Below are 6,000 nucleotides of genomic sequence, written 5' to 3' on the forward strand. Positions count from 1 at the left end.
GGTGAGTGATGAGGGCAGAACAGTCCAGCCTTCTCCAGCGTCCGGAGGCGGTGATCACCCACAGTCAGCGGTCAAGACAGAGTTAATACCTTGATACAGTCAGGAAAGGGTTAATATCTTTGTTCATGCTCAGACTATTGAGAGATTGCTAGCTTCAGGGCTAACAACTAAGGAATTCACATCATAGGAAAATACGTTTACATTTCTAGCCAGGATTCATTTGTTGCGGATACATTTTGACTAATATTCTTACCAGAGGATTACAAAGAGAGTTGTAGCACCTTGGGGTGGAATTCCATAACTCACCTGGCTGGCCTACAGAGAACTTCATCGAAAGTCCAACAGGATACATTTTGCTTGTTATAATGCAACATTCCCTTAAAATGGAGTCAGGCTGACAAATCCATGCATGTGCACCAACGTACGAAAGATTCAGCTGAACTGTATTAAGGGGGTAATTCAGACCTGATCGTAGCAGCAACTTTGTGTAACATGTGCAGAGAGAGTTAGATTTGGGTGGGGTGTGTTCAAACTGAAATCTAAATTGCAGTGTAAAAATAAAGCAGCCAGTATTTACCCTGCACAGAAACAAAATAACCCACCCTAATCTAACTCTCTCTGCACATGTTATATCTGCCTCCCCTGCAGTGCACATGGTTTTACCCAACTGCGAACAAATTTTCTGCTACGATCAGGTCTGAATTACCCCCGAAGTCAGGGTGAATTTCAGTACTGAAAAGGGGCCTAATATTAAATATTCTACTCAAATGTATAATTTATGGGTACAACTTTCTTGAATGTTATTGTACTAACCTTGATTTAGGTTGTTTCGGGTTAACCCCGGTGAAAGCAGCAGTTGCGTCAAGAGGTCCAGTTTAATAAAATGTGTTCTTTGTTCTGAAGTTGTGTGAAAATATAAACTGCTTTATTAATTTCGTAGTTTAATAAGTAGTCAAGTTAACGTATTGAAATTGTGTGATTTCCGTGAAATATCTTGGTAAGTTGAGCTTCATGATCATCTCCTTTCCATCTCACGGCAAGCTGTAGAGACCTGTGAATAGAAAAAAGAAGAAAAAGGTAATTCACCTAAACCCTAACTTCATACTTACCTAATCATCCTACTATATGACACAGTTTACGAATAATCTTTAACCAAAACTCTCTGATTATCACATATGCTGTTTTGGCTGTGCTGTGTCCAGACTCACCCGTGGCTGTGTTCTAAAGTGACTGTGTATAAGGGGGTATCCGGACTCCAGGTCAACAGCACAAAGGTCGACACACCTTAGGTCGACGCCAATTGGTCGACACACCTTAGGTCGACATGGACAAAAGGTCGACATGGCCAAAAGGTCGACAGGAACAAGGTCGACATGGAAAAATGTCGACATGAGTTTTTCACGATTGTTTTCTTTTTTTTTTAACCTTTTCATACTTAACTATCCACGTGGACTACGATTGGAACGGTAAAGTGTGCCGAGCGAAGCGGTAGCGGAGTGAAGGCACCATGCCCGAAGCATGGAGAGCGGACGCGGTGCACTAATTGGGGTTCCCGGTCACTCTACGAAGAAAACGACACCAAAAAAACATAAAAAACTCATGTCGACCCTTTTCCATGTCGACATTGTTCCTGTTGACCTTTTGTCCATGTCGACCTTTTGTCCATGTCGACCTAAGGTGTGTCGACCAATTGGCGTTGACCTAATGTGGGTCGACCTTTGTGCTGTCGACCCTCAGTCCCAGACCCGTATAAGGGGGAAGCTGCATGCTGTGCTATACTTTGCAGTATTGGCTGTACTGAGACTCAGGACTCACAAGTGTCTGTGCTGCAAAAAGTGACTGTGTATAAGGGGGATGCTGCATGCTGTGCTATACTTTGCAGTATTGGCTGTACTGAGACTCAGGACTCACAAGTGTCTGTGCTGCAAAAAGTGACTGTGTATAGGCCGGGGCACACTGCTGTATGCTGTGCTGTAATCTGCTATAAATTGTACTGTTTGGTGTGCTTTACCCTAGTGAGTTTTGTTCATGTGCACCTACAAGCCCTGTGAGCCATAAAGTTTGAACGGAACTGCAAGTTCCAAACCAGAAAAATGTATTTTATATATAGTATATATATATATATATATATATATATGTGTGCAGAAAGATAGTATAGCGCCACTTGTGAGGTGAAAATCTCAGTAAAACTTTATAAGCAGATTATATAATTTCAATAAAAAAGCAATAACAAAAGGTAAAAGCCCACGTAACCTTGTAAAAATGGTGTCAGCCCAACCCTAAAGATACCACACTGATATTGTATTGTTAAAAGGTATAAGAAATGGGGGGATAGGGGTACCAGCGACAAGTGTGGCTAAAAACAATGTTTTTATATGCTTTAAGAAAGGCCAAAAAAATGTTATAAAATTTATAAAAGTACGTTTTAATATATACGAGAGTAAAAACAGTTTTAAAAATAATACTAATTTTCAAAATACAAGGAAAAGTTTTCTCATATAAAACTAACGTGAGAAAAAAGGACAGGGAAATCAAACTTAACTTTAAGAACAGTGGGTGGTCAGTACAGGCCCAACGCGTTTCGTCTCAACAGACTTCTTCAAGGGGTAGAGACAGAATGAAGCTGCTTGTCTATTTATACCCATATCACTTGATCAGAGGGTTGTGACATCATAATAGATCATGTGATGCAATTATATCTTATATGTTACAAAAATTGACAAAGCTCGCTTTATATCAAAGATGGAACAAGGGACAGATCAGGTATAGTTAATACTACTAAAAACGAGTGGGTTACAGCATTGAAAACATAAGTCCCATTGCGCATGTGCCCGCGGCTGTTCTGTGCTGATTCTAGACGGAGGGAGGTGCGCAATGGGACTTATGTAAAGCCGAGAGCTGCCGCGGGCGCATGCGCAATCGCTAGTGATGAGCGGGTTCGGTTTCTCGGAAACCGACCCACCCGAACTTAAGCCTTTTTACACGGGTCCGAGCCGTGCTCGGATTCTCCCGTGTGGCTCGGGTAAACCGAGCGCGCCCGAACGTCATCATCCCGCTGTCGGATTCTCGCGAGATTCGGATTCTATATAAGCAGCCGCCATTTTCACACGTGCATTGAGATTGATAGGGAGAGGACGTGGCTGGCGTCCTCTCCGTTATAGTAGAAAAGAGTGACTTAGTTATAATTGTGGGGAGGATTGGGGACGGGGAGCAGCTGTTAGGAAGTACAGTGCAGGGTTTTGATTATAATACCACCAGTGAGTTTAATCCGTTGTTTCTCTGCCTGAAAAAAACGCTCCACCATATCTGTGCTCAGTGTGCTGCACTGCTGCATGATATATCTGTGCTGAGTGCACTGCTCACACTGCCTAATTGTGGGGACTGGGGAGCAGTTATAGCAGGAGTACAGTGCACAGTTTTGCTGACAGTGACCACCAGTCCAGTATACGTTTGTCTGCCTGAAAAACACTCCTGTGGTGGCTTTTTTTTTCTTCATACTACTAGTTTAGCAGTCTGCTGACAGTGTCCACCAGGTCCGTTATTATTATACAGTATATTATATATATATATATATATATATAGCAGTACGGTAGGCCACGGCTGTACCTACCTCTGTGTCGTCAGTGCACTCGTCGTCCATAAGTAATATAATACTATACTATCCATCCATCTACATTGTATACCTGTGGTGGCTTTTTTTTTCTTCATACTAGTTTAGCAGTCTGCTGACAGTGTCCACCAGGTCCGTTATTATTATTATACAGTATATTATATATATATATATAGCAGTACGGTAGGCCACGGCTGTACCTACCTCTGTGTCGTCAGTGCACTCGTCGTCCATAAGTAATATAATACTATACTATCCATCCATCTACATTGTATACCTGTGGTGGTTTTTTTTTCCTTCATACTAGTTTAGCAGTCTGCTGACAGTGTCCACCAGGTCCGTTATACGGTATATTATATATATATAAGCAGCAGTACGGTAGGCCACGGCTGTACCTACCTCTGTGTCGTCAGTGCACTCGTCGTCCATAAGTAATATAATACTATACTATCCATCCATCTACATTGTATACCTGTGGTGGCTTTTTTTTTCTTCATACTAGTTTAGCAGTCTGCTGACAGTGTCCACCAGGTCCGTTATTATTATTATACAGTATATTATATATATATATATAGCAGTACGGTAGGCCACGGCTGTACCTACCTCTGTGTCGTCAGTGCACTCGTCGTCCATAAGTAATATAATACTATACTATCCATCCATCTACATTGTATACCTGTGGTGGTTTTTTTTTTCTTCATACTAGTTTAGCAGTCTGCTGACAGTGTCCACCAGGTCCGTTATTATTATACAGTATATTATATATATAGCAGTACGGTAGGCCACGGCTGTACCTACCTCTGTGTCGTCAGTGCACTCGTCCTCCATAAGTAATATAATACTATACTATCCATCCATCTACATTGTATACCTGTGGTGGCTTTTTTTTTCTTCATACTAGTTTAGCAGTCTGCTGACAGTGTCCACCAGGTCCGTTATTATTATACAGTATATTTTATATATATATATATATATATATATATATATATATATAGCAGTACGGTAGGCCACGGCTATACCTACCTCTGTGTCATCAGTGCACTCGTCGTCCATAAGTAATATAATACTATACTATCCATCCATCTACATTGTATACCTGTGGTGGGTTTTTTTTTCTTCATACTAGTTTAGCAGTCTGCTGACAGTGTCCACCAGGTCCGTTATTATTATACAGTATATTATATATATATATAGCAGTACGGTAGGCCACGGCTGTACCTACCTCTGTGTCGTCAGTGCACTCGTCCTCCATAAGTAATATAATACTATACTATCCATCCATCTACATTGTATACCTGTGGTGGCTTTTTTTTTCTTCATACTAGTTTTGCAGTCTGCTGACAGTGTCCACCAGGTCCGTTATTATTATACAGTATATTATATATATATATAGCAGTACGGTAGGCCACGGCTGTACCTACCTCTGTGTCGTCAGTGCACTCGTCCTCCATAAGTAATATAATACTATACTATCCATCAGGGCCGGATTGGCCATTAAAGTCACCGGGGAGTTCCCCGGGAAGCCAGCAGGATTGCGGGGCCGAATGCAGCATGTGACCCCGCCCCCAGTGGCACGTGAGTGACATTTGCTATAATCCCCGACAGGCATAGGCAGCCCGTCAGGACATATCAAAGACAGACAGCAGCTTGGAGAAGCTCAGTGCTTCTGCAGCCATGAGACAGAGCTCCTCCAGTCCCCGGCCGGCACCCGCCCAGACAGAACAGCGCAGCAGTCACTGACACATGGCCATGCACTGCAGCTAGTGGCCGCTCTCTCTCCTTCCTGCCACGCTAGTCCAGGCCTGCTTGTCTCCTCCCCTCTCCCCACAGGTGACCCTCTCCTGTAGCTCTCCCTTCAGAGGCCAAAACCACCCCTCCCCCCATTCGCGGCACCCGCGCCCCCCCCACAGGTGACCCTCTCCTGTAGCTCTGCCTTCAGAGGCCAAAACCACCCCTCCCCACCCCCCATTCGCGGCACCCGCGACCACCCTCCACCCACAGGTGACCCTCTCCTGTAGCTCTCCCTTCAGAGGCCAAAACCACCCCTCCCCCCCATTCGCAGCACCCGCCACCCCCCCTCCCCCCACAGGTGACCCTCTCCTGTAGCTCTCCCTTCAGAGGCCAAAACCACCCCTCCCCCCCATTTGCGGCACCAGCGACCCCCCCTCCCCCTCCCCTTCCCCCTCCCCCCACAGGTGACCCTCTCCTGTAGCTCTCCCTTCAGAGGCCAAAACCACCCCTCCCCCCCATTTGCGGCACCAGCGACCCCCCCTCCCCCTCCCCTTCCCCCTCCCCTTCCCCCTCCCCCCACAGGTGACCCTATCCTGTAGCTCTCCCTTCAGAGGCCAAAACCACCACCCCCATTTGCGGCACCCGCGACCCCCCCCTCC

The sequence above is a fragment of the Pseudophryne corroboree genome, chromosome 2 (genome assembly GCF_028390025.1).
Source record: "Pseudophryne corroboree isolate aPseCor3 chromosome 2, aPseCor3.hap2, whole genome shotgun sequence".
NCBI classification, from domain to species: Eukaryota; Metazoa; Chordata; class Amphibia; order Anura; family Myobatrachidae; genus Pseudophryne; species Pseudophryne corroboree.